This window comes from Oncorhynchus tshawytscha, unplaced genomic scaffold (genome assembly GCF_018296145.1).
Source record: "Oncorhynchus tshawytscha isolate Ot180627B unplaced genomic scaffold, Otsh_v2.0 Un_contig_2487_pilon_pilon, whole genome shotgun sequence".
In the NCBI taxonomy this organism is placed as follows: domain Eukaryota; kingdom Metazoa; phylum Chordata; class Actinopteri; order Salmoniformes; family Salmonidae; genus Oncorhynchus; species Oncorhynchus tshawytscha.
The window spans coordinates 157167-176014 of record NW_024609714.1 but is presented as its reverse complement, the minus strand read 5'-3'; positions in this window follow the sequence as shown (position 1 = coordinate 176014).

Genomic DNA, 18848 nt, shown 5'->3' with positions numbered 1-18848 from the left:
CATGAGCACAATGGAAGCTCTTCCTTTAAAGAACTCCTTCAGAGGGCAGATAACCCAAAAACACGGGTGGAACTAAAAAATTGAGCCAGGATTTCTGGAGGGACTACTTTTACATGCGCACCTGGCAGATAAGCATGGGTATAAAATGTTTGGGCTTAGCTTTGCTTGGGTCCTCAACAGACAAACAGCTCATTGTTCAACCCTAAAGACGCAACTGGTATGTAATGTTTGGAATGATTTAATATGTTGCATCCAGTGCTTAGCACAATTTACATGTTTAACTCTGGTAGGAGTGGTGACTTCTTTTTGTGGATATTTTCTGACTGCAGAAGTAATTGCTTGAAGTGCCAGATTAAATTGTTTAAACATTTACTTTATTCAAAGCCATGCTTTGATTGCTGTGTCATGCATTGTTTATTGTGTAAAATAATGCATGTTTATTCTCTGTTTAAGGTTATCAACCTATTCCTATTCCTTATTCCTCTGTCATTCAACTACTCTATTCAACAAATCAAATGTTTCAACATATCCAACAAATGGCATCAAAACCATAATAAAACACTAAAAAGGAATTGAGTTGTCCCTTTGCATCCTTCACGTGTTGAGCAAGCCATTGTCAAGTTGTCTAGGTGAAATAATTATAACATCTAGACAACTTGACAGTTGATAACCATCCAAGGCAGTGAAGAAAAAAGGATTAACGGCCTGAAGTCAGGAAAGCTGTCGTCGCAGGGAGGAGGATTGGCTTACATCTCAAAATGGCGGAGGAAAAACAGTGAAGGAACTGAAGCAAAAAAGAACGTTGACTAAGAGTGCTTTTACCAAGCAAGCAAACTTCCTTAGCAGAGGTGCAAAACACATGACTAAGAGCGAACTGCGAGAGGAGTTCAAGAAGCTCACGTCAGAGGTATTTCCATCGATGGAGGAGAGACTGGGAGAGTCTACAGAAGCAGGGGGAACCAACAGGCTCAGTCGAAGTAAAGAAGATCCAACTCCTTGACAGTGTAGATGAGAGAATGTGCAGAGACCTCTACTTACAATACTGCTGAGGACATGTTCAGGGTGCTTGAGAACAGGTATGGAAACAAGTCTACAATTGCCTTGGAGATAATTGAGGATCTGGAGAAAATCAGAGCAAATCAGCCAAGGAAAGTTATCGACATGATCCAAACTATAGAGAAGGCACTGGATGATCTCACAGAGCTTGGAGGCACAGGAGCCATCAACAACCCTCTAATGATCAAATCCATAGAAAGCAAGTTACCTGACAACATCAAGCGAGATTGGCTTGTCTTCATGGTTAACCCGAGGAATAATGTCACGCCGGACAATCACTTTGAGAACCTTCTTAAATTCCTGAAAACACAGGAGGAAATTCTTGAAAATTAGAGCAGCTGGGAGTGAGTGAAAAGCCAGAAAAGAAGTATGCTTGTGTGGAGAGAAAATATGCGTCCACACGTTCCACAAGGAAAGGCGGCTGTGTTGTCTGTGGAGATGAAAAGCATAGAGAAAAGATCTTATTTTGCAAGCATGTCAAAGAACTGAACCCTGTGGAAAAGTTGGATGCTGTAGAAAAGCTGGGGGCCTGCAAGAGGTGCTTGGTCTGTCATGGAGAAGCCGATGAATGCAAAGACACTTACCTGTGCAGGAAAAGAGACTAAGAAAGACCATTTCTTTGTTTGTCTGAAGGGAGAGTTCATGAGGAGTGACTCAGACAGAAGACAATCCAATGTGAGAAGGTATACGCTTACAGAGGAGCAGGAGGAATTTGTATCTAAGCTCTCCCCAGAGATGGCAGAGAAATTCAAGAAAGCATTCACCAACATCAATGCGAAAACAAACTGTGTCGAAAAGAATCAGCTGGGAGTGACTGAGTCAAGTGCAGTAGAAGAATTGCCAGTTATTCTAATGCTGCTCAAGGTAACTGCCAATGCAGGACAAAAAATTGGAATCCTGATCAACTTGGCATCGGACACAAACTACATCACTCACAGAGCTGCCAGAAGATTAAATCTTCGAAGTGAAAACATCACTTTAGTCATTCATGGAGTTGGAGGAATGGCCATGAAGGTTAGAACCAGAAGATATCTCCTCAGAGTGAGGGTCAAAATGCCCATAGGCACGGAAAGAGCTCATGAGCTTATCTGCGATGGTTTGAATGAAATTGCCAACATCCACAGAGTCATCAAACCTGAGCAACTCAAGAAGTTCTTCCCAAAAGTCAATCTAGGAGATCTGAGTAGACCGGAGAGTATTGAACTACTGATAAGCCACCGCGAAGGAAGACTTGCTCCGCAAAGAGTGAAGGTGATTGGAGACCTTGTCTTGTGGGAAGGCCCGCTAGGAAAGACTGTTGGTGGAGCACATCCAGATCTGTTTGAAGAAGTGGATATAGCCGCAGGTCTGAAACACACTTTGCTCAATCCATGAGAGCAACCGCTGTCAAGTATCAAGAGATAGCTAAGTTGTTCACAGCTGAAACCAAAGGCACAGTTCCTCGCAGAGAGTTCTTGGATTGGTGGAAATGGGACAGCATTGGAGCAGTTTGCGACCCAAAGTGTGAAAGATGCCGGTGCGGCAACTGTCAACCAGGAGGCAAGGGATTGACTCTGAGTGAGGAAAGAGAGCTGGAGATCATAAGGAAAGGCCTCACCTACATCAAAGCAGATGCTCACAGTGATGAACCCCACTGGGACTCAAAATACCCCTGGATTCAAGATCCAAGTTCCCTTCCTGACAACAGGAGTCGGGTGGAAGCCACCTTCTTGAGAACAGAAAAGCAACTCAAAAAAGAGCCAGAGTGGAGAATAGCATACACAGCTCAAGTCCATGAAATGGTGGAGAGAAGAGCAGTGAAGAAACTCAGCAGTACTACTCAGGTTCAGGAGAGGCGTCCATGCTGCCCTCGGCGACATTAAGAAAATGTACAATTCTGTGTGGTTGGAAGACCTGGAGATGCACCTCCACAGATTTCTCTGGAGAGACACTGAGGAGGAAAAGATTGAAGAGTATGCGATCACCAGAGTCAACATTGCTGATCGACCAGCAGGGTGCATTGCGCAATTGGCTATGAGAGAGACAGCCAAACTGCCCATGTTTGCTCACCTATAGGAGGAACGTAGGATCCTTGAAGAGGATACCTATGTCGATGACATCCTGACTTCCCATAATAACTTGCAAAAGCTGGGCCAGAACACCAAAAGGGTTGAAGAGAACCTGAAGGCAGGCGGCTTCTTCCTCAAGCCCTGGGTCTGGTCAGATCAAAGTGGGAGGCAGGAGATCGTACCAGGAGAAGAAGGAGCACAGTCAAGCACAGCACTCATTCTCCCAAACCAAATGAGGGAAGGAGACAATAAGGCCCTTGGAGTTGGATACCTTCTTGAGTAGGATAAACTGTACCTCATGACTTCAATCAATTTCTCAGAGGAAAAAGAAAATGAGAGTCGGCCAAAATCTCATTGATGAAGAGGTGAGAGGGAAAACTCCAAACCCACTGACGAGAAGAGAACTGCTGAGCCAGGTAGCTAGCCTGTGTAACCCAATAGGCCTCGTCACACCTGCCAAACAAAAGGGTGCCATTCTTGTCAGAAAGGCGTTTCCGGAAGCTGGAGGCAAAACTCTGACCCGAGACACTTGAGACAAATCTTTGTCTGAAAATTTGAGGGAAGAAGCCATCCAATTCTTTGCGGAATACACACGTCTTGGCCAAATCACCTTTCACAGAAGCCTCACACCAGTCAACTGGATTGGAAAACCTTCGGGAATAACATTCTCTGATGGAAGTGACAAGAGCTATGGAGCCGTAGTGTACTTAAGATGGGAGACCTAGCAAGGCATCAAAGTCAGACTGGTTGAATCCAAAGCAAAGCTCACACCATTGGACCAAAAGGGAGAACCAGTAAAAGCTGAAATCTGCGGTGCTGTCTATGCAGCACGACTTCGAAAGTACGTTGAAAAGCACAGTTGAATAGAAATTGAACGATGGCTCCATCTACTGGACAGTCAAACTGTGTTGGGAGCAATCCAGAGAGACAGCTATGGATATCAAACTTTCTTTGCGAATAGAGTTGGAGAGATCCAGAAATCCACATCCGTAGAAGACTGGTAGTGGATCCCAGGAGGCCTGAACAGTGCTGACATCATAACAAGAGGGGCAGCCCCAGAAGACCTCCAGGAAGATTCCATGTGGCAGGATGGACCAGCATTCCTGAGGCAACCTGGGGAAGAGTGGCCACATACGTCCGCGAAAGAAATCGCTGCGTATGCCAAGGAAGGCATAAACAAACTTCGAAGGAAAGCTTTCTCGGCAGCACTGACCAGAGCGCAGGTCAAGAGAAACCAGAGTGATGCACAGAAAAATAACCCAGATGAACCCAAGACTCGGATCCGAAGATCACCAGCCGGCTCTGCGGTAACCAAACTGATTGACATCAGGAAATTCAGCAGTCTGACCAGGCTGATCCGAGTCATTGCCTGGGTTTGGAGAGCCGCAACGAGATGGAAAGAAATGGTGACCAAGAATTCAGCCTCAGATAAACCAAAGTGGGAGGACGCTCTTTCAACAAACTGGAGGTCCAGAGCCAAACAAGCTGTACTCACTGTCGGGGAGTGTGAAGATGCACTAAGAGACTTGTTACTTGCAGCTCAAGAAGGTATAACCTTTCAAGACACCACTCTCCACAGACTCGCTGTTTACAGAGATAAAGAGACTGGGCTCTTAGTTTGTGGAGGAAGGTTCCAGATCTTTGATGAGGACGAAACTGCCGTACCAATTCTACCATATGAGGCATGGTAATCCACTCTCCTAGCTCAAGAGGCTCATGGTGCAAACCATTAAGAAATAGCAGGCACACTCCTCCGGATGAGGAAGAAAGCCTGGGTGATAAAAGGCCGGAAGCTGGCTAAAAAGAGAGTTGACAACTGTGTGGTGTGCAGAAAGGCCAGAGCCAGAAAGTGCCAACCGATCATGAGTGACCTTCCATCCGAGTGGATAACACCAGCCAGACCATTTGAGTACACAACAGTGGACTTATTTGGACTGTATGAAGTCAAGGACGAGGTGAAAAAGAAAACCAAGCTCAAGGTGTGGGGTATTGTCTTCTGTTGCATGGTATCCAGAGCTATACACACAGATGTTGTCAGTGACCAGTCGACTGAAGGTTTTTTACTGGCTTACCAAAGATTCACGGCACTGAGAGGGCACCCAAATAAATTGTGGTCAGATCCTGGAAAGAACTTTGTGGGTGCCAGACCTGCCCTCAAAGAACTCTACCTCTTCTTGGATCAACTAAGTAAATCTGAGCTTGAAAATTAAGCTTCCAAGCATGGGACAGAATGGAGCTGGAAAATCCACCCAGCAGACTCCCTCACAGTAATGGAGCTGCAGAAGCAGCTGTTCGTACTGTGAAGTGGCTTTGCACAACCTGGGAGGAGAAGGACTCTTCACATGGAGTGAGTTTCAAACATTTCTCTACACGGCTGCTAACCTTGCCAATGAGAGGCCCATAGATGCAAGAACTCAAAGCCGGGAGGACTGCATAGAATACATCAGCCCAAATTCCCTTCTGCTTGGACGGATTGGACCCAGAGGAGATCTTGGATGCTTTGATTTTGAAAGCTACCCATACAAAAGATTGAGAGCTATCCAAACAGAAGTTGACCGGTTCTGGAGGAAGTGGAATCAGTTAGCTGGGCCCAATCTATTCATGAGGAGTAAATGGCACAAGACACATAGGAATGTGGCTGTTGGAGATGTTGTCTGGCTGGCTGACCAAAATGCCTGGAGGGGTCACTACAAACTAGCCAGAGTCATCAGTGTCAACATTGACAAGAAGGGCATCGTCAGAGATGTGCATGTCAGAACTTTTCCCAGCTACCCAGTCCTATTTGTGAAGCCTGCTCAAGAGAAGTCAAAGATACTCTCAACTAAAATACCTGCTACAGTTCTTCATAGGGATGTCAGACGCATCATTGTTTTACTTCCTGTTGAAGAAGGAAAAAACCTGATAGCTGAAATCGAACCTGCCCCAACACCGAGGTTCGTGTGACCTCCTTGGGTTCAAGAACCAGGAGGTCAAGTGGGAGGTGTTGCGTCAAAAAACAGAACACTCAAAACATGAGCACAATGGCAGCTCTTCCTTTTAAAGAACTCCAGGCCTCAAGAGGGAAGATAACCCAAAAACACAGGTGGAACTAAAAAATTGAGCCAGGATTTCTGGAGGGACTACTTTTACATGCGCACCTGGCAGATAAGCATGGGTATAAAATGTTTGGGCTTAGCTTTGCTTGGGTCCTCAACAGACAAACAGCTCATTGTTCAACCTTGGGGAATAACATTATCTGATGGAAGTGACGAGCTAAAGACGCAACTGGTATGTAATGTTTGGAATTATTTATTATGTTGCATCCAGTGCTTAGCACAATTTACATGTTTAACTCTGGTAGGAGTGGTGACTTCTTTTTTGTGGATATTTTCTGACAGCAGAAGTAATTGCTTGAAGTGCCAGATTAAATTGTTTAAACATTTACTTTAGTCAAAGCCATGCTTTGTTGCTGTGTCATGCATTGTTTATTGTGTAAAATAATGCATGTTTATTCTCTGTTTAAGGTTATCAACCTATTCCTATTCCCTATTCCTTATTCCTCTGTCATTCAACTACTCTATTCAACAAATCAACTGTTTCAACATATCCAACATGGCATCAAAACCATAATAAAACACAAAAAAGGAATTGAGTTGTCACTTTGCATCCTTCACGTGTTGAGCAAGCCGTTGTCAAGTTTGGTCAGAGCTGAAATAATTATAACACCTAGACAACTTGACACTCCCCACACATAAACTATCCGCAGTGGACATTACACTGGAGTGTTACGGTACTATAAAGCCCACACAGCACAGCATACTAAGAAACTTGTAATGATTCATGATTTGTAAACTGAGGCTTGATTGTCCTCACAGAAGTCTGGAGAGATGAACTAATAAAACCCAATGGAAAATGCATTGGACTTATTAATTGATTCAACTTAAAACAATAGAACAACAGGGTGTGTCATTGTTAACAGTTTGGCAGCTTCTTACATTATGAAGTCAACAAGCGTTTGACAATGGATGCTGTCTGTGCTCAAGGCTTACAGTTTGACAGCGAGCATCTTTTTATTCCTCTGCCTCGCCTTGTAATGTTGATGTCAAGTTTTTCCTAGTAGACTAACTTGATTGGCACCTCAAAAATGCATAAAGTTGAAGAATGAAATGATGCAGTTACTCAATGAGAATGTGGTTAATTACAACATTTCTGAGGGGTTCTAACCTACCCACGTCCATCCTGTGTGAAAACTCCATGACCTCTCCTGAACCACATGCCTGTACTACACTGTAAGAACAGCCATGCAGGTTTCAGACTGTATACCCATACCAATTACAATAAACAATGCAATAAAGCTGACGAATGCTCATTTAGATCATCTACATAGCAATCTCATTGCCATAATGCTATTTTAATGGTTCTCATTGCAGTAACAACGTAAACCCTAACTTCATTAGGTGTCTACAGTGCTGTATACAACCTGGCTGGCTCTAGTGCTTGTTAGTGTATTGTTTGCATGGATATTGTGTGTGTGTGTGTGTGTGTGACAGTCAGGGAGCAGCAGTTAGCAGAGCTCTGGCCCTCAGCCTCCAGGACCTGCTAATGAGATAGTTAAGACCCTGGTCTCTCTGCTCCCCAGTACAACACCTCCTCCATTCCTCTATGCTACAAATCAAATGTATTTTTATAGCCCTTCGTACATCAGCTGATATCTCAAAGTGCTGTACAGAAACCCAGCCTAAAACCCCAAACAGCAAGAAATGCAGGTGTAGAAGCACGGTGGCTAGGAAAAACTCCCATAGAATGGCCGAAACCTAGAGAGGAACCAGGCTATGTGGGGTGGCCAGTCCTCTTCTGGCTGTGCCGGGTGGAGATTATAACAGAACATGGCCAGACCTACAAACATTGGTCCCTAGGTCTCTCTGCTCCCTGGTACAACAACACCCCCTCCATTCCTCTATGGTACAGACCCTGGTCCCTGGTACAACAACACCTCCATTCCTCTATGCTACAGACCCTGGTCCCTGGGTCTCTCTACTCCCTGGTACAACAAACATCCTCCATTCCTCTATGCTACAGACCCTGGTCCCTGGGTCTCTCTGCTCCCTGGTACAACAACACCTCCATTCCTCTATGCTACAGACCCTGGTCCCTGGGTCTCTCTACTCCCTGGTACAACAAACATCCTCCATTCCTCTATGCTACAGACCCTGGTCCCTGGGTCTCTCTGCTCCCTGGTACAACAAACATCCTCCATTCCTCTATGCTACAGACCCTGGTCCCTGGGTCTCTCTACTCCCTGGTACAACAAACATCCTCCATTCCTCTATGCTACAGACCCTGTTCCCTGGGTCTCTCTACTCCCTGGTACAACAACACCTCCTCCATTCCTCTATGCTACAGACCCTGGTCCCTGGTACAACAACACCTCCATTCCTCTATGCTACAGACCCTGGTCCCTGGGTCTCTCTGCTCCCTGGTACAACAAACATCCTCCATTCCTCTATGCTACAGACCCTGGTCCCTGGGTCTCTACTCCCTGGTACAACAAACATCCTCCATTCCTCTATGCTACAGACCCTGTTCCCTGGGTCTCTCTACTCCCTGGTACAACAACACCTCCTCCATTCCTCTATGCTACAGACCCTGGTCCCTGGGTCTCTCTACTCCCTGGTACAACAACACCTCCTCCATTCCTCTATGCTCCAGACCCTGGTCCCTGGTACAACAACACCTCCTCCATTCCTCTATGCAGACCCTGGTCCCTGGTCCATTCCTCTATGCTACAGACCCTGGTCCCTGGTACAACAACACCTCCTCCATTCCTCTATGCTACAGACCCTGTTCCCTGGGTCTCTCTACTCCCTGGTACAACAACACCTCCATTCCTCTATGCAGACCCTGGTCCCTGGTACAACAACACCTCCTCCATTCCTCTATGCTACAGACCCTGTTCCCTGGGTCTCTCTACTCCCTGGTACAACAACACCTCCTCCATTCCTCTATGCTCCAGACCCTGGTCCCTGGTACAACACCTCCTCCATTCCTCTATGCTACAGACCCTGGTCCCTGGTACAACACCTCCTCCATTCCTCTATGCTACAGACCCTGGTCCCTGGGTCTCTCTACTCCCTGGTACAACAAACATCCTCCATTCCTCTATGCTACAGACCCTGGTCCCTGGGTCTCTCTACTCCCTGGTACAACAAACATCCTCCATTCCTCTATGCTACAGACCCTGGTCCCTGGGTCTCTTTGCTCCCTGGTACAACAAACATCCTCCATTCCTCTATGCTACGGACCCTGGTCCCTGGTCTCTCTACACAACAAACATCCTCCATTCCTCTATTCAGACCCTGGTCCCTGGGTCTCTCTATGGTACAACAAACATCCTCCATTCCTCTATGCTACCCCTGTTCCCTGGGTCCCTACTCCCTGGTACAACAACACCTCCTCCATTCCTCTATGCTACAGACCCTGGTCCCTGGGTCTCTCTACTCCCTGGTACAACAACACCTCCTCCATTCCTCTATGCTCCAGACCCTGGTCCCTGGTACAACAACACCTCCTCCATTCCTCTATGCTCCAGACCCTGGTCCCTGGTACAACAACACCTCCATTCCTCTATGCTACAGACCCTGGTCCCTGGTACAACAACACCTCCTCCATTCCTCTATGCTACAGACCCTGTTCCCTGGGTCTCTCTACTGGTACAACAACACCTCCTCCATTCCTCTATGCTCCCCTGGTCCCTGGTACAACACCTCCTCCATTCCTCTATGGTACAGACCCTGGTCCCTGGTACAACACCTCCTCCATTCCTCTATGCTACAGACCCTGGTCCCTGGGTCTCTCTACTCCCTGGTACAACAAACATCCTCCATTCCTCTATGCTACAGACCCTGGTCCCTGGGTCTCTCTGCTCCCTGGTACAACAAACATCCTCCATTCCTCTATGCTACAGACCCTGGTCCCTGGGTCTCTCTACTCCCTGGTACAACAAACATCCTCCATTCCTCTATGCTACAGACCCTGGTCCCTGGGTCTCTCTACTCCCTGGTACAACAAACATCCTCCATTCCTCTATGCTACAGACCCTGGTCCCTGGGTCTCTCTACTCCCTGGTACAACAAACATCCTCCATTCCTATGCTCCCTGTTCCCTGGGTCTCTCTACTGGTACAACAACACCTCCTCCATTCCTCTATGCTCCAGACCCTGGTCCCTGGTACAACAACACCTCCATTCCTCTATGCTACAGACCCTGGTCCCTGGTACAACAACACCTCCTCCATTCCTCTATGCTACAGACCCTGTTCCCTGGGTCTCTCTACTCCCTGGTACAACAACACCTCCATTCCTCTATGCTCCAGACCCTGGTCCCTGGTACAACAACACCTCCTCCATTCCTCTATGCTACAGACCCTGTTCCCTGGGTCTCTCTACTCCCTGGTACAACAACACCTCCTCCATTCCTCTATGCTCCAGACCCTGGTCCCTGGTACAACACCTCCTCCATTCCTCTATGCTACAGACCCTGGTCCCTGGTACAACACCTCCTCCATTCCTCTATGCTAAAGACCCTGTTCCCTGGGTCTCTCTACTCCCTGGTACAACAACACCTCCATTCCTCTATGCTACAGACCCTGTTCCCTGGGTCTCTCTACTCCCTGGTACAACAACACCTCCATTCCTCTATGCTACAGACCCTGGTCCCTGGGTCTCTCTACTCCCTGGTACAACAACACCTCCATTCCTCTATGCTACAGACCCTGGTCCCTGGGTCTCTCTACTCCCTGGTACAACAACACCTCCATTCCTCTATGCTACAGACCCTGGTCCCTGGGTCTCTCTGCTCCCTGGTACAACAACACCTCCATTCCTCTATGCTACAGACCCTGGTCCCTGGGTCTCTCTACTCCCTGGTACAACAACACATCCTCCATTCCTCTATGCTACAGACCCTGTTCCCTGGGTCTCTCTACTCCCTGGTACAACAACACCTCCATTCCTCTATGCTACAGTCCCTGGTACAACAACACATCCTCCATTCCTCTATTTTACAGACCCTGTTCCCTGGGTCTCTCTACTCCCTGGTACAACAACACCTCCTCCATTCCTCTATGCTACAGACCCTGGTCCCTGGTACAACAAACATCCTCCATTCCTCTATGGTACAGACCCTGGTCCCTGGTACAAACAAACATCCTCCATTCCTCTATGCTACAGACCCTGGTCCCTGGTACAACAACACCCCTCCATTCTTCTATGCTCCAGACCCTGTTCCCTGGGTCTCTCTACTCCCTGGTACAACAACACCTCCATTCCTCTATGCTCCAGACCCTGGTCCCTGGTACAACAACACCTCCTCCATTCCTCTATGCTACAGACCCTGTTCCCTGGGTCTCTACCCCTGGTACAACAACACCTCCATTCCTCTATGCTCCAGACCCTGGTCCCTGGGTCTCTCTACTCCCTGGTACAACAACACCTCCATTCCTCTATGCTACAGACCCTGTTCCCTGGGTCCCTACTCCCTGGTACAACAACACCTCCTCCATTCCTCTATGCTACAGACCCTGGTCCCTGGTACAACACCATTCCTCTATGCTCAGACCCTGTTCCCTGGGTCTTCCTGGTACAACAACACCTCCATTCCTCTATGGTACAGACCCTGGTCCCTGGTACAACACCTCCTCCATTCCTCTATGCTCCAGACCCTGGTCCCTGGTACAACACCTCCTCCATTCCTCTATGCTCCAGACCCTGGTCCCTGGTACAACAACACCTCCTCCATTCCTCTATGCTCCAGACCCTGGTCCCTGGGTCTCTCTGCTCCCTGGTACAACAACACCTCCATTCCTCTATGCTACAGACCCTGTTCCCTGGGTCTCTCTACTCCCTGGTACAACAACACCTCCTCCATTCCTCTATGGTACAGACCCTGGTACAACAACACCTCCTCCATTCCTCTATGGTACAGACCCTGGTCCCTGGGTCTCTCTGCTCCCTGGTACAACAACACCTCCTCCATTCCTCTATGCTACAGACCCTGGTCCCTGGTACAACAACACCCCCTCCATTCCTCTATGCTCCAGACCCTGGTCCCTGGGTCTCTCTGCTCCCTGGTACAACAACACCTCCATTCCTCTATGCTACAGACCCTGTTCCCTGGGTCTCTCTACTCCCTGGTACAACAACACCTCCTCCATTCCTCTATGGTACAGACCCTGGTACAACAACACCTCCTCCATTCCTCTATGGTACAGACCCTGGTACAACAACACCTCCTCCATTCCTCTATGGTACAGACCCTGGTCCCTGGTACAACAACACCTCCATTCCTCTATGCTACAGACCCTGTTCCCTGGGTCTCTCTACTCCCTGGTACAACAACACCTCCTCCATTCCTCTATGGTACAGACCCTGGTACAACAACACCTCCTCCATTCCTCTATGGTACAGACCCTGGTACAACAACACCTCCTCCATTCCTCTATGCTCCAGACCCTGGTCCCTGGTACAACAACACCTCCATTCCTCTATGCTACAGACCCTGTTCCCTGGGTCTCTCTACTCCCTGGTACAACAACACCTCCTCCATTCCTCTATGCTACAGACCCTGGTCCCTGGTACAACAACACCTCCATTCCTCTATGCTCCAGACCCTGGTCCCTGGGTCTCTCTACTCCCTGGTACAACAACACCTCCATTCCTCTATGCTCCAGACCCTGGTCCCTGGGTCTCTCTGCTCCCTGGTACAACAACAACACCTCCATTCCTCTATGGTACAGACCCTGGTCCCTGGGTCTCTCTGCTCCCTGGTACAACCACAGAGTATACAACACCGAACACAACAACACAGAGTATAATGAACAGGCACACTTTTATTATAGCTCCAAAAACGAGAACACTACATAAATCAAACGCTCAAAAAACAGAACATAAAAGTAAAGCGCGTAAACTAACATCACTTAACATGATGGGAAACAGAGGGTTAAATACAAGTAGATTGATTAGGGAAATGAAAACCAGGTGTTTTTGGAAACAAGACAAGACAAATGGATATATGGAAAATAGAGCGGTGATGGCTAGAAAGCCGGTGACGTCGACCGTCAAACGCCGCCCGAACAAGGAGAGGAGCCGACTTCGGCGGAAGTCGTGACGCTGCCTCTGAAAGAGAAAGAGAGAGAGAGAAACAGAGATATGATAAAATGGGAAAGGAGGGGGCGGAGTAGGGATGTAATCTAATACAGTTTTGTAAAAGCATTTCCATCAGGACGGGGCGAGGGTCCACGTGGGCTGACTAACGACAAGCACAGCTGCATCTGTACAGTTACACAATCCTGTCCTACACAGAGGAATTTGGCTAAAGGAACCAACACTAGAAGGGGTTGTTTCAGGGTTAGTTGGAAGCTCATTCTTACAGTTACACAATCCTGTCCTACACAGAGGAATTTGGCTAAAGGAACCAACACTAGAAGGGGTTGTTTCAGGGTTAGTTGGAAGCTCATTCTTACAGTTACACAATCCTGTCCTACACAGAGGAATTTGGCTAAAGGAACCAACACTAGAAGGGGTTGTTTCAGGGTTAGTTGGAAGCTCATTCTTAGCTTGCACTTTTATGCTACTGTTTTCAAGTAGGAAAAGCTATTCAGAGATCTTTTCCATTGCTCAGATGACATTAGGCATCTAGATAACAATGAAGAAAACATGGAGCCATCAGTGCGAAATCAGAAGTGAAACAAGTGCTTCAAGTGAAATGAAAGAGCCAAAATTAAGTAAAATTTTTTTAAAGAAAAGCTTTCGGGTGTAGGTCCAATGTTGTCCCTCATCCTCCTGTCCTCTCATATCACATTATTGATCACAGGCTTCTTAATATGACCAGACCAGTCTACAACACTTATACAGTGGTCCTGTATGGCTCAGTTGGTTGTGGGTTCAGTTCCCAGGACCACCCAAACGTAAAATGTACGCACAGGTGACTGTAGGTCACCTTGGATAAAAGCGTCTAACAACGTTGTGAGGTCATATCATTTGGAAGCCATTAAGCATTATATTGTACATGAGCAACCATATATCACACTATATAGCAGTCCGTTGTTGATCACTGGCACAGTTCACCAGTCAATGTGGTCATTTAACAGAACACGTGTTCATTTACAGTACAGTGTGTAACAGTATACATGGTAATACAGACCCAATGGAACTCTCCCAGCCTGTGCCATCAGGCTATGTCTTTATGAGTTCCCATGCTGTAATGAGATGGAGGGAGGGAGGAGAAGAGGGGGGGGGTCTGTTAGGTTAGTCTATCCAGGCTAGGTTTAGGTTCACCCCTCCGCAGGGTCTGCTGTTTTCTTTTAGGAAAAGCCATTCTATTCAGAGATATTTTCATTGCTCAGATGACATTACAATGGAGAAAACATGGCCTAGGCTCTGGTCTTAGTAGTGCACTATTTAGGGAAAGGGTGCCTTTTGGGACATACAGATGTTGTAGACTGGGAAGGCTGGTGGAGAACAGGGAGCTACAGCAGGACTGTTGAGATCTGGTGACACATTGAGAAAACAGGGTGTGAAAATGGATGAGAACAGTAAGCTCTCCTGACAGATGTGTTGACAAGGCTGCAACAGGAAGGGCTCATGGTGAGGGTATAACTGTGAACCGACCAGAAAGGATGGAGGGAGAGAGTAAAGGAGGGAAAGAGAGAAGGGGGAGATTTGGGAAAGGAGGAAATTGGAGTCGTCTTCTTTCTAAGCTGTGATTAGTCATCTTATTTGTCTGACCACCCTTCAGCCCTCCCTCCAAATTAGTAACTGTCAGAACCTGTCCCTCTGTGGCGCTGATTGATGACCTCATCGGGGAGTTAACATGACACTGTGTCAAGTTTGGAGACTACCACTCACCTACTAGTCTTTCCTCCTGCCTCTTCGCCAGAGACCAGTCATCCCTTTTTCACTTCTTTCCCTATTTCCCATCCCCCTCTCTATTTCTGTTTCTCTCTTTCACCACACGTGGCGAGCAGATTTCTGGCACAGCATTAAAGTGGAAGCAGGGTAGGTCGTTGTAGTGAATGCAGGGATCACTGCTAAGATAGGTGAGGATGTTTGACTAAGGCCCCTGCCAGAGGTCCAGCTTGAAGGGCTTGGTTCACCCTGTCCTGAGACTTGCATTGGGACACTACCCACGCCCATAGGTTGTTGATGCATGGCTGGAAGTCTGATGGATGACTCAGGGTGCTCTGTGTGGTGGGGCTCAGAGGTTTATCTACTTTACAGTCTGTTGGTGTGTCCTCAGAGCACTAACTGTAATGTACTGCAAGAGAGCAAAGGTGACCAGAGTTGGAGAGTTAAAGTTTCCTGTCAGTCCTTTATTCTATCAGAGCTACTTGATATGATATGTTTGATATGATAAGTTGATATGTTTTCTTTCCATGTCTCATTGCATTCTTCCATTTGATCACAGACATAAACATGATCCTACAGATGTAGGATCTTAATTTGAGTCAGTTTGCTACGGCAGGAAAATAATCCTGCAGCAACAGGAAATGTGAATTATTATGTGGTTTATAATGAATGAGCATTTTTCTAGGCGTTGATACATTTTTCGTTAGGGCAAATCAAGTCAGAATTTACAAACTTTAGAAGCCTTTTAAAAACTTGAATGCACTACAAGTTTGCCTTTCCTGCTGTGCAGGAAAATTCTCAACAACAAAAGAGTGATCAAAATTAAGATCCTACATCTGTACTTTTATTTTAGTTTGGGAGCTGTCTTCCTCATTACCATGCATTGGCAACCGCTTATAAACGTTTAACAGAGGGTCTCATCTGAAATACATTTTTCAGGGCAACTTGTTACTGTGCCAACATGTTGCGAGATCACTGTTGTTTGTATGGCATTTCCTGAACAGTAAAGTCCACTGTGGTTTCAGCATGGCGTTGTACTCGGAGAGTAATGATCAATGTGATGTGAGGGTTCTATTAGCTGTCCTATGATTAAATATATTTCTGCTACTCAGAATGATATGTAATGAGTTTTGACTCTTCATATAAATAAAGTAACAATGGAGAACTCCAACTAACCCTTTAAATAGTTTATGAATGCAAATAAATTCAAGCCCAGAAAAACACATTTAGCATTTGCATCACTTCCTGTCAGACACATCACATTATTATTAAAAAATGTATATGCTTTTTTCATTTGATTTTCTTATCCATTTATGTTTTGGACAGTAGCCCACTTCCCTGGTTGGTTGCTGGCACCACATTTTTAAGTGGGTAATGTTGCAGTTGTTTGTTTGTCTGTTCCTGGTTTGAAAAGTAAAAAAAAAAAACATTTATCCGACAGCTTGACTGGTGAGATGAAGAAAATAAAGTGAGACTTATTCATTCTTCATAATGTCATCTAAGGATTGTCGGTGGTGTAGATGGGGTGGGGTGGGGGCACGGTAGCCCCCCTGGGCAGTCTCCCATTCACTACTGTTAAAAGGGATGATTTCCCCTTGATATGGTATATTCAGCGTTGAGCGGAGAGAGAAATGGAGAAGAACTACTGCTGCTGAATGACAGGTGTGCTTTATTGTCTCAGTTTAATGGACTTGGCACAAACACATGCAGGCGATTATCATTAAAGTGACTCCCTAGCTCATTACAGTACTGTACGGTTAGAGCAGCCGGCCTCCTCTTCCTCACTGTCACAGGGACAGCCATGTTGGCAGCCTGAGTCAGAGTCAAGGAGACGTGGAGACGTGCCCTGGGTACCCAGCAGCCTCAGGCTTTCCCTGGGGGGACGTGTGTAGGATCCATAGCAACCCTGCTTTCTTCTGGCTCTCTGTCAGATATCCCCGTCTCACTGACTCAGTGACTCATTCATTCACAAACACAAGCGCACACATATACATGGACACACACACACACCCTATTATTTGCGTATATAGATTCTATTCCAAACATGCAAAAAACTTGTCCCTTCATAAGCATCTGCATGCAGTCACATGCTATACACACAGGGGGCCACATACCCACCATATGCATGTAGGAGATGCTTGGTGTTCAGGCGGCATAGAGCCAAATGCATCTGAGCCCTGCAGAGAAAAACAAACTCACGGTACATTGTTGGTGACAGCAATTGGTGGGTTGAATGATGGGACAAAGTACGGAGAAAAAGTCAACTGTTGCAGTCTTTGAAACCAAGCCTCTCTTGTTTGGCCCACAGCCCTTGTTGCATTAGGAGTTTGGAAGGATAGGTAGGCTGCTTCCTCACTTCCTCACGTTCATGTAACTGATACCAACAATGCTAAGCAGAACTTGGTTTGGTCTAATGGTGGAATATAATTGTACCCCGTTCCGTTCACCTTGGTATTATCAGGAATGTCTGAGTGTTTTTGATCTGTACCGGATCAGACTCCAGACTATGGTGTTGTATGCCTTCCTGTCTGGAAAATCAGTTTGTGTGTGTGTGTGTGTGTGTGCGCGTGCGCGTGTGCGTGCGTATAATAGACACTTAAATCCACTGGGACAACAGGAAGAGATAATTACAAGGAAATAAATCCTGTCTTGTCTTATCAACAAAGTAGCGATTGAAGAGAACTCCCAGAGACTCAGGTGTGTCAGAGCAGAGATGAATGCCGATAAAGTGTCGGATCCTTTCTGCTTGTATCCCATTACTGTAAAGGCTCTGCTGACTATCAACAACCAGGTGTCTGTGTTTAGCAGCCAACCACAATGGTTTGTTAAGGCATGAGACATCAGTCCGATACTGGTATGTAAATTACAGACAAATGATCTGATTGCAGTTAAATCATCCCAATGTCTGCAGACCATGTGAAACTCAGCCGTTGGAAAATAGGATTAGTTGCTTTTCAAGGCAACTGTCACAAATAGACAGGCGGGTGGCGCTGTCATTGTGGTCAATGGTTAACACAATGGGAACGGAATCACATAATGAAGAAACAGTGACAGGGCAATTGCCTCATTTGTGTGTGTGTGTCCGTGCGTGTGTGCATATATGGCTGCATGTGTGTGTGGCCTCATTTCCAGACTTTTGTATGAGTGAAAGTGTTGTGGGGTGTGGTAGGGTCGGGAGGGAGGGAGTACAATTTGTGTTGCAATGCTGTAGGTTGTGAATGACTTAAGTGCTCAACAGTATCACTAGTACTGCGGCATTGGAAACAGATAATTGGATATAGATGAGTAAGGGTGTGTGTGAGTGGGTGGGTTGAGGGGAGTGGGGCAAGACACTTACAGGGTCAGGTGCTCACAGCTGGTCTCCATCCCAGGGAGGGGTATGTCTCTCTTTCCCTATTCTCCCTCTCCCTCTCTCATAAGGCAGAGTGTCAGACAGGGTGGTCCCTCTCCACCTGTGTGGGAGGATGTAGGAATGGAGGATGGGTGGGGCTGTGTTAATTGCTGTGGTGTTCCAGATGGTTTCCTCATGGGCGTTCTAACACCAAGTTCTAACACCAGTTTCTACTAGCCCAGAGAGTAGAGGACAGGAAACCGACATGTTGGATGATCCCCTGTAGCCTGTTCCAGCCATCTCCCCCACACAGGCCACTACAGAGACTTGTAAACAAACACCTGAGAAACCCCAGTAAAACCCAGCAGCAGGAACAGAAACAGAGCGACTTGATAATGATCTCGGTACAGCAGTAGTCCTACCTACCAATCTGTGGTCTATGTTCAGAAAGGGATGAAAGACTATAGGGTGGCTCTGCAGCTGTCTTTGGGTTGACTGCGTGTGCCAACACATTCTGGGAGTGTTTTTCTG